The following is a 13,682-nucleotide window of genomic DNA, read 5'->3' on the forward strand; positions in this document are numbered from 1 at the left end:
ACACACGTCTGCGCATGCACCCAACAACACACACCTACACATCTAAATACACCCATTTACACACCTAACTGCACACGTACACACACACACACCTACAAACACACAGTGATAGAGTTACACACACACTTACACACAGTTACACACCTGCGTCCACACCTACACCTGCACATGTACCTAACAACACACACCTACACACCTAAATACACCCATTTCCACACGTACACACACACACACACCTACACACACACCGTTACACACTTACACACACACTTACACACAGTTACACACCTCCCCACACACACACAAATGCGCATGCACCTAAGAACACACACCTACACACCTAAATACACCCATTTACACACCTAACTCCACACGTACAAACACACACACCTACACACACACCGTTACACACCTCCCTACACACACACACCTGCGCATGCACCTAAGAACACACACCTACACACCTAAATACACCCATTTACACACCTACCTCCACACGTACACACACACACACCAAACAACACACAGTTACACACCTCCCTACACACACACCTGCGCATGCACCTAACAACACACACCTACACACCTAAATACACCTATTTACACACCTATCTCCACACGTACAAACACACACACCTACACACACACCGCTACACAGTTACACACACACTTACACACACTTACACACCTCCCTACACACACACACCTGCGCATGCACCTAACAACACACACCTACACACCTAAATACACCCATTTACACACCTATCTAAACACGTACACACACACACCTACAAACACACAGTTACAGAGTTACACACACACTTACACACAGTTACACACCTGCGTCCACACCTACACCTGCACATGTACCTAACAACACACACCTACACACCTAAATACACCTATTTACACACCTAACTCCACACGTACACACACACACACCTACACAGACACCGTTACACACATACACACACACTTGGACACAGTTACACACCTCCCTACACACACACACCTGCGCATGCACCTAACAACACACACCTACACACCTAAATACACCCATTTACACACCTAACTCCACACGTACACACACACACCTACACACACACCGTTACACACCTCCCTACACACACACACCTGCGCATGCACCTAACAACACACACCTACACACCTAAATACACCCATTTACACACCTAACTCCACACGTACACACACACCTAACAACACACAGTTACACACTTACACACACACTTGTACACACTTACGCACCTCCCTACACACACACCTGCGCATGCACCTAACAACACACACCTACACATCTAAAAACACCCATTTACACACCTAACTCCACACGTACACACACACACACCTACAAACACACAGTTACAGAGTTACACACACACTTACACACAGTTACACACCTGCGTCCACACCTACACCTGCACATGTACCTAACAACACACACCTACACACCTAAATACACCCATTTCCACACGTACACACACACACACCTACACACACACCGTTACACACTTACACACACACTTACACACAGTTACACACCTCCCCACACACACACAAATGCGCATGCACCTAAGAACACACACGTACACACCTAAATACACCCATTTACACACCTAACTCCACACGTACAAACACACACACCTACACACACACCGTTACACACCTCCCTACACACACACACCTGCGCATGCACCTAAGAACACACACCTACACACCTAAATACACCCATTTACACACCTACCTCCACACGTACACACACACACCCAACAACACACAGTTACACACCTCCCTACACACACACCTGCGCATGCACCTAACAACACACACCTACACACCTAAATACACCTATTTACACACCTATCTCCACACGTACAAACACACACACCTACACACACACCGTTGCACAGTTACACACACACTTACACACACTTACACACCTCCCTACACACACACACCTACGCATGCACCTAACAACACACACCTACACACCTAAATACACCCATTTACACACCTAACTCCACACGTACAAACACACACACCTACAAACACACAGTTACAGAGTTATACACACACTTACACACAGTTACACACCTGCGTCCACACCTACACCTGCACATGTACCTAACAACACACACCTACACACCTAAATACACCTATTTACACACCTAACTCCACACGTACACACACACACACCTACACAGACACCGTTGCACACTTACACACACACTTGGACACAGTTACACACCTCCCTACACACACACACCTGCGCATGCACCAAACAACACACACCTACACACCTAAATACACCCATTTACACACCTAACTCCACACGTACACACACACACCTACACACACACCGTTACACACCTCCCTACACACACACACCTGCGCATGCACCTAAGAACACACACCTACACACCTAAATACACCCATTTACACACGTAACTCCACACGTACACACACACACACCTAACAACACACAGTTACACACCTCCCTACACACACACCTGCGCATGCACCCAACAACACACACCTACACACCTAAATACACCTATTTACACACCTAACTCCACACGTACAAACACACACACCTACACACACACCATTTCACACTTACACACACACTTACACACACTTACACACCTCCCTACACACACACACCTGCGCATGCACCTAACAACACACACCTACACATCCAAATACACCCATTTACACACCTAACTCCACACGTACACACACACACCTACACACACACCGTTACACACTTACACACACACCTATACACAGCTACACACCTCCCTATACACACACACACCTGCGCATGCACCTAACAACACACACCTACACATCCAAATACACCCATTTACACACCAACTCCACACGTACACACACACACCTACAAAAACACAGTTACAGAGTTACACACACACTTACACACAGTTACACACCTGCGTCCAAACCTACACCTGCACATATACCTAACAACACACACCTACACACCTAAATACACCCATTTACACACCTAACTCCACACGTACACACACACACACCTACACACACACCGTTACACACTTACACACACACTTACACACAGTTACACACCTCCCTACACACACACACTTGCGCATGCACCTAACAACACACACCTACACACCTAAATACACCCATTTACACACCTAACTCCACACGTACACACACACACACCTACACACACACCGTTACACACTTACACACACACTCATACACAGATACACACCTCCCTACACACACACCTGCGCATGCACCTAACAACACACACCTACACATCTAAATACACCCATTTACACACCTAACTCCACACATACACACACACACACCTACAAACACACAGTTACAGAGTTACACACACACTTACACACAGTTACACACCTGCGTCCACACCTACACCTGCAAATGTACCTAACAACACACACCTACACACCTAAATACACCCATTTCCACACGTACACACACACACACCTACACACACACCGTTACACACTTACACACACACTTAAACACAGTTACACACCTCCCCCAACACACACAAATGCGCATGCACATAACAACACACACGTAAACACCTAAATACACCCATTTACACACCTAACTCCACACGTACACACACACACCTAACAACACACCGTTACACACCTCCCTACACACACACCTGCGCATGCACCTAACAACAGACACCGTTACACACCTAAATACACCTATTTACACACCTAACTAGACACGTACAAACACACACACCTACACACACATCGCTACACACTTACACACACACTTACACACACTTACACACCTCCCTACACACAAACACCTGCGCATGCACCTAACAACACACACCTACACACCTAAATACACCTATTTACACACCTAACTAGACACGTACAAACACACACACCTACACACACACCGTTACACACTTACACACACACCTATACACAGTTACACACCTCCCTACACACAAACACCTGCGCATGCACCTAACAACACACACCTACACACCTAAATACACCCATTTACACACCTAACTCCACACGTACACACACACACCTACAAACACACAGTTACAGAGTTACACACACACTTACACACAGTTACACACCTGCGTCCACACCTACACCTGCACATGTACCTAACAACACACACCTACACACCTAAACACACCCATTTACACACCTAACTCCACACGTACACACACACACACCTACACACACACCGTTACACACTTACACACAAACTTGGACACAGTTACACACCTCCCTACACACACACACCTGCGCATGCACCTAACAACACACACCTACACACCTAAATACACCCATTTACACACCTAACTCCACACGTACACACACACACCTACACACACACCGTTACACACCTCCCTACACACACACACCTGCGCATGCACCTAAGAACACACAGCTACACACCTAAATACACCCATTTACACACCTAACTCCACACGTACACACACACACACCTAACAACACACAGTTACACACCTCCCTACACACACACCTGCGCATGTACCTAACAACACACACCTACACACCTAAATACACCTATTTACACACCTAACTAGACACGTACAAACACACACACCTACACACACACCGTTACACACTTACACACACACTTACACACACTTACACACCTCCCTACACACAAACACCTGCGCATGCACCTAACAACACACACCTACACACCTAAATACACCCATTTACACACCTAACTCCACACGTACACACACACACACCTACACACACACCGTTACACACCTCCGTACACACACACACCTGCGCATGCACCTAACAACACACACCTACACACCTAAATACACCCATTTACACACCTAACTCCACACGTACACACACACACACCTACACACACACCGTTACACATTTACACACACACCGTTGCACACATCCCTACACACACACAAATGCGCATGCACCTAACAACACACACCTACACACATAAATACACCCTTTTACACACCTAACTCATCACGTACACACACACACACACACACACACATACACACACAATTGCACACTTACACACAGTTACACCTCAATACACACACACACCTGCACATACACCTAACAACACACACCTACACACCTAAATACACCCATTTACACACCTAACTCCACACGTACACACACACACACACACACACCTACACACACACCGTTTCACACTTACACACACACCTATACACAGTTACACACCTCCCTACACACACACACCTGCACATACACCTAACAACACACACCTACACATCCAAATACACCCATTTACACACCTAACTCCACACGTACACACACACACACCTACAAACACACAGTTCCAGGGTTACACACACACTTACACACAGTTACACACCTGCGTCCAAACCTACACCTGCACATATACCTAACAACACACACCTACACACCTAAATACACCCATTTACACACCTAACTCCACACGTACACACACACACACCTACACACACACCGCTACACACTTACACACACACCTATACACAGTTACACACCTCCCTACACACACACACCTGCGCATGCACCTAACAACACACACCTACACACCTAAATACACCCATTCACACACCTAACTCCACACGTACACACACACACCTACAAACACACAGTTACAGAGTTACACACACACTTACACACAGTTACACACCTGCGACCACACCTACACCTGCACATGCACCTAACAACACACACCTACACACCTAATTACACCCATTTACACACCTAACTCCACACGTACACACACACACACCTACACACACACCGTTACACACTTACACACACACTTGGACACAGTTACACACCTCCCTACACACACACACCTGCGCATGCACCTAACAACACACACCTACACACCTAAATACACCCATTTACACACCAAACTCCACACGTACACACACACACACCTACACACACACCGTCACACACCTCCCTACACACACACACCTGCGCATGCACCTAACAACACACACCTACACACCTAAATACACCCATTTACACACCTAACTCCACACGTACACACACACACCTAACAACACACCGTTACACACCTCCCTACACACACACCTGCGCATGCACCTAACAACACACACCTACACACCTAAATACACCTATTTACACACCTAACTAGACACGTACAAACACACACACCTACACACACACCGTTACACACTTACACACACACTTACACACACACACCTCCCTACACACAAACACCTGCGCATGCACCTAACAACACACACCTACACACCTAAATACACCCATTTACACACCTAACTCCACACGTACACACACACACACCTACACACTCACCGTTACACACCTCCCTACACACACACACCTGCGCATGCACCTAACAACACACACCTACACACCTAAATACACCCATTTACACACCTAACTCCACACGTACACACACACACACCTACACACACACCGTTTCACACTTACACACACACCTATACACAGTTACACACCTCCCTACACACACACACCTGCGCATGCACCTAACAACACACACCTACACATCCAAATACACCCATTTACACACCAAAATCCACACGTACACACACACACACCTACAAACACACAGTTCCAGAGTTACACACACACTTACACACAGTTACACATCTGCGTCCAAACCTACACCTGCACATATACCTAACAACACACACCTACACACCTAAATACACCCATTTACACACCTAACTCCACACGTACACACACACACACCGTTACACACTTACACACACACTTACACACAGATACACACCTCCCTACACACACACACACCTGCGTATGCACCTAACAACACACACCTACACACCTAAATACACCCATTTACACACCTAACTCCACACGTACACACCTACACACACACACATACACACACAATTACACACTTACACACAGTTACACCTCCCTACACACACACACCTGCACATACACCTAACAACACACACCTACACACCTAAATACACCCATTTACACACCTAACTCCACACGTACACACACACACCTACACACACACCGTTTCACACTCACACACACACTTACACACAGTTACACACCTCCCTACACACACACACCTGCACATACACCTAACAACACACACCTACACACCTAAATACACCCATTTAAAAAACCTAGCACCACACCTACACACACACACACAATTACACACTTACACACAGTTACACCTCCCTACACACACACACACCTGCAGATACACCAAAGAACACACACCTACACACCTAAATACACCCATTTACACACCTAACTCCACACGTACACACACACACCTACACACACACCGTTACACACCTCCGTGCACACACACACCTGCGCATGCACCTAACAACACACACCTACACACCTAAATACACCCATTTACACACCTAACTCCACACGTACACACACACACACCTACAAACACACCGTTACACATTTACACACACATCGTTACACACATCCCTACACACACACACCTGTGCATGCACCTAACAACACACACCTACACACATAAATACACCCATTTACACACCTAACTCCACACGTACACACCTACACACACACATATACACACACAATTACACTCTTACACACAGTTACACCTCCCTACACACACACACCTGCACATACACCTAACAACACACACCTACACACCTAAATACACCCATTTACACACCTAACTCCACACGTACACACACACACACCTACACACACACCGTCACACACCTCCGTACACACACACACCTGCGCATGCACCTAACAACACACACCTACACACCTAAATACACCCATTTACACACCTAACTCCACACGTACACACACACACACCTACACACACACCGTTACACATTTACACACACACCGTTACACACATCCCTACACACACACACCTGCGCATGCACCTAACAACACACTCCTACACACATAAATACACCCATTTACACACCTAACTCCACACGTACACACCTACACACACACACATACACACACAATTACACACTTACACACAGTTACACCTCCCTACACACACACACCTGCACATACACCTAACAACACACACCTACACACCTAAATACACCCATTTACACACCTAACTCCACACGTACACACACACACACCTACACACACACCGTCACACACCTCCCTACACACACACACCTGCGCATGCACCTAACAACACACACCTACACACCTAAATACACCCATTTACACACCTAACTCCACACGTACACAGACACACCTAACAACACACCGTTACACACCTCCCTACACACACACCTGCGCATGCACCTAACAACACACACCTACACACCTAAATACACCTATTTACACACCTAACTAGACACGTACAAACACACACACCTACACACACACCGTTACACACTTACACACACACTTACACACACTTACACACCTCCCTACACACAAACACCTGCGCATGCACCTAACAACACACACCTACACACCTAAATACACCCATTTACACACGTACACACACACACACCTACACACTCACCGTTACACACCTCCGTACACACACACACCTGCGCATGCACCTAACAACACACACCTACACACCTAAATACACCCATTTACACACCTAACTCCACACGTACACACACACACACCTACACACACACCGTTACACATTTACACACACACCGTTGCACACATCAATACACACACACAAATGCGCATGCACCTAACAACACACACCTACACACATAAATACACCCTTTTACACACCTAACTCATCACGTACACACACACACACACACACACATACACACACAATTACACACTTACACACAGTTACACCTCCCTACACACACACACCTGCACATACACCTAACAACACACACCTACACACCTAAATACACCCATTTACACACCTAACTCCACACGTACACACACACACACCTACACACACACCGTTTCACACTTACACACACACCTATACACAGTTACACACCTCCCTACACACACACACCTGCGCATGCACCTAACAACACACACCTACACATCCAAATACACCCATTTACACACCTAACTCCACACGTACACACACACACACCTACAAACACACAGTTACAGAGCTACACACACACTTACACACAGTTACACACCTGCGTCCAAACCTACACCTGCACATGTACCTAACAACACACACCTACACACCTAAATACACCCATTTCCACACGTACACACACACACACACCTGCACACACACCGTTACACACTTACACACACACTTAAACACAGTTACACACCTCCCCACACACACACAAATGCGCATGCACCTAAGAACACACACGTACACACCTAAATACACCCATTTACACACCTAACTCCACACGTACAAACACACACACCTACACACACACCGTTACACACTTACACACACACCTATACACAGTTACACACCTCCCTACACACACACACCTGCGCATGCACCTAACAACACACACCTACACATCCAAATACACCCATTTACACACCTAACTCCACACGTACACACACACACACCTACAAACACACAGTTACAGAGCTACACACACACTTACACACAGTTACACACCTGCGTCCAAACCTACACCTGCACATGTACCTAACAACACACACCTACACACCTAAATACACCCATTTCCACACGTACACACACACACACACCTGCACACACACCGTTACACACTTACACACACACTTAAACACAGTTACACACCTCCCCACACACACACAAATGCGCATGCACCTAAGAACACACACGTACACACCTAAATACACCCATTTACACACCTAACTCCACACGTACAAACACACACACCTACACACACACCGTTACACACCTCCCTACACACACACACCTGCGCATGCACCAAAGAACACACACCTACACACCTAAATACACCCATTTACACACCTAACTCCACACGTACACACACACACACCCAACAACACACAGTTACACACCTCCCTACACACACAACTGCGCATGCACCTAACAACACACACCTACACACCTAAATACACCTATTTACACACCTATCTCCACACGTACAAACACACACACCTACACAGACTCCGTTACACAGTTACACACACACTTACACACACTTACACACCTTCCTACACACACACACCTGCGCATGCACCTAACAACACACACCTACACACCTAAATACACCCATTTACACACCTAACTCCACACGTACACACACACACCTACAAACACACAGTTTCAGAGTTACACACACACTTACACACAGTTACACACCTGCGTCCACACCAACACCTGCACATGTACCTAACAACACACACCTACACACCTAAATACACCTATTTACACACCTACCTCCACACGTACACACACACACACCTACACAGACACCGTTACACACTTACACACACACTTGGACACAGTTACACACCTCCCTACACACACACCTGCGCATGCACCTAACAACACACACCTACACACCTAAATACACCCATTTACACACCTAACTCCACACGTACACACACACACCTACACACACACCGTTACACACCTCCCTAGACACACACACCTGCGCATGCACCTAACAACACACACCTACACACCTAAATACACCCATTTACACACGTAACTACACACGTACACTCACACACACCAAACAACACACAGTTACACACCTCCCTAGACACACACCTGCGCATGCACCTAACAACACACACCTACACACCTAAAGACACCTATTTACACACCTAACTCCACACGTACAAACACACACACCTACACACACACCGTTACACAGTTACACACACACTTACACACACTTACACACCTCCCTACACACACACACCTGCGCATGCACCTAACAACACACACCTACACACCTAAATACACCCATTTACACACCTAACTCCACACGTACACACACACACCTACAAACACACAGTTACAGAGTTACACACACACTTACACACAGTTACACACCTGCGTCCACACCTACACCTGCACATGTACCTAACAACACACACCTACACACCTAAATACACCTATTTACACACCTAACTCCACACGTACACACACACACACCTACACAGACACCGTTGCACACTTACACACACACTTGGACACAGTTACACACCTCCCTACACACACACACCTGCGCATGCACCTAACAACACACACCTACACACCTAAATACACCCATTTACACACCTAACTCCACACGTACACACACACACCTACACACACACCGTTACACACCTCCCTACACACACACACCTGCGCATGCACCTAACAACACACACCTACACACCTGAATACACCCATTTACACACCTAACTCCACACGTACACACACACACCTACAAACACACAGTTACAGAGTTACACACACACTTACACACAGCTACACACCTGCGTCCACACCTACATCTGCACATGTACCTAACAACACACACCTACACACCTAAATACACCTATTTACACACCTAACTCCACACGTACACACACACACACCTACACACACACCGGTACACACTTACACACACACTTGGACACAGTTACACACCTCCCTACACACACACACCTGCGCATGCACCTAACAACACACACCTACACACCTAAATACACCCATTTACACACCTAACTCCACACGTACACACACACACACCTACACACACACCGTCACACACCTCCCTACACACACACACCTGCGCATGCACCTAACAACACACACCTACACACCTAAATACACCCATTTACACACGTAACTACACACGTACACTCACACACACCAAACAACACACAGTTACACACCTCCCTAGACACACACCTGCGCATGCACCTAACAACACACACCTACACACCTAAAGACACCTATTTACACACCTAACTCCACACGTACAAACACACACACCTACACACACACCGTTACACAGTTACACACACACTTACACACACTTACACACCTCCCTACACACACACACCTGCGCATGCACCTAACAACACACACCTACACACCTAAATACACCCATTTACACACCTAACTCCACACGTACACACACACACCTACAAACACACAGTTACAGAGTTACACACACACTTACACACAGTTACACACCTGCGTCCACACCTACACCTGCACATGTACCTAACAACACACACCTACACACCTAAATACACCTATTTACACACCTAACTCCACACGTACACACACACACACCTACACAGACACCGTTGCACACTTACACACACACTTGGACACAGTTACACACCTCCCTACACACACACACCTGCGCATGCACCTAACAACACACACCTACACACCTAAATACACCCATTTACACACCTAACTCCACACGTACACACACACACCTACACACACACCGTTACACACCTCCCTACACACACACACCTGCGCATGCACCTAACAACACACACCTACACACCTGAATACACCCATTTACACACCTAACTCCACACGTACACACACACACCTACAAACACACAGTTACAGAGTTACACACACACTTACACACAGCTACACACCTGCGTCCACACCTACATCTGCACATGTACCTAACAACACACACCTACACACCTAAATACACCTATTTACACACCTAACTCCACACGTACACACACACACACCTACACAGACACCGGTACACACTTACACACACACTTGGACACAGTTACACACCTCCCTACACACACACACCTGCGCATGCACCTAACAACACACACCTACACACCTAAATACACCCATTTACACACCTAACTCCACACGTACACACACACACACCTACACACACACCGTCACACACCTCCCTACACACACACACCTGCGCATGCACCTAACAACACACACCTACACACCTAAATACACCCATTTACACACCTAACTCCACACGTACACACACACACCTAACAACACACCGTTACACACCTCCCTACACACACACCTGCGCATGCACCTAACAACACACACCTACACACCTAAATACACCTATTTACACACCTAACTAGACACGTACAAACACACACACCTACACACACACCGTTACACACTTACACACACACTTACACACACTTACACACCTCCCTACACACAAACACCTGCGCATGCACCTAACAACACACACCTACACACCTAAATACACCCATTTACACACGTACACACACACACACCTACACACTCACCGTTACACACCTCCGTACACACACACACCTGCGCATGCACCTAACAACACACACCTACACACCTAAATACACCCATTTACACACCTAACTCCACACGTACACACACACACACCTACACACACACCGTTACACATTTACACACACACCGTTGCACACATCAATACACACACACAAATGCGCATGCACCTAACAACACACACCTACACACATAAATACACCCTTTTACACACCTAACTCATCACGTACACACACACACACACACACACACATACACACACAATTACACACTTACACACAGTTACACCTCCCTACACACACACACCTGCACATACACCTAACAACACACACCTACACACCTAAATACACCCATTTACACACCTAACT

The sequence above is a fragment of the Haliotis asinina genome, chromosome 5 (genome assembly GCF_037392515.1).
Source record: "Haliotis asinina isolate JCU_RB_2024 chromosome 5, JCU_Hal_asi_v2, whole genome shotgun sequence".
Classification (NCBI taxonomy): Eukaryota; Metazoa; Mollusca; class Gastropoda; order Lepetellida; family Haliotidae; genus Haliotis; species Haliotis asinina.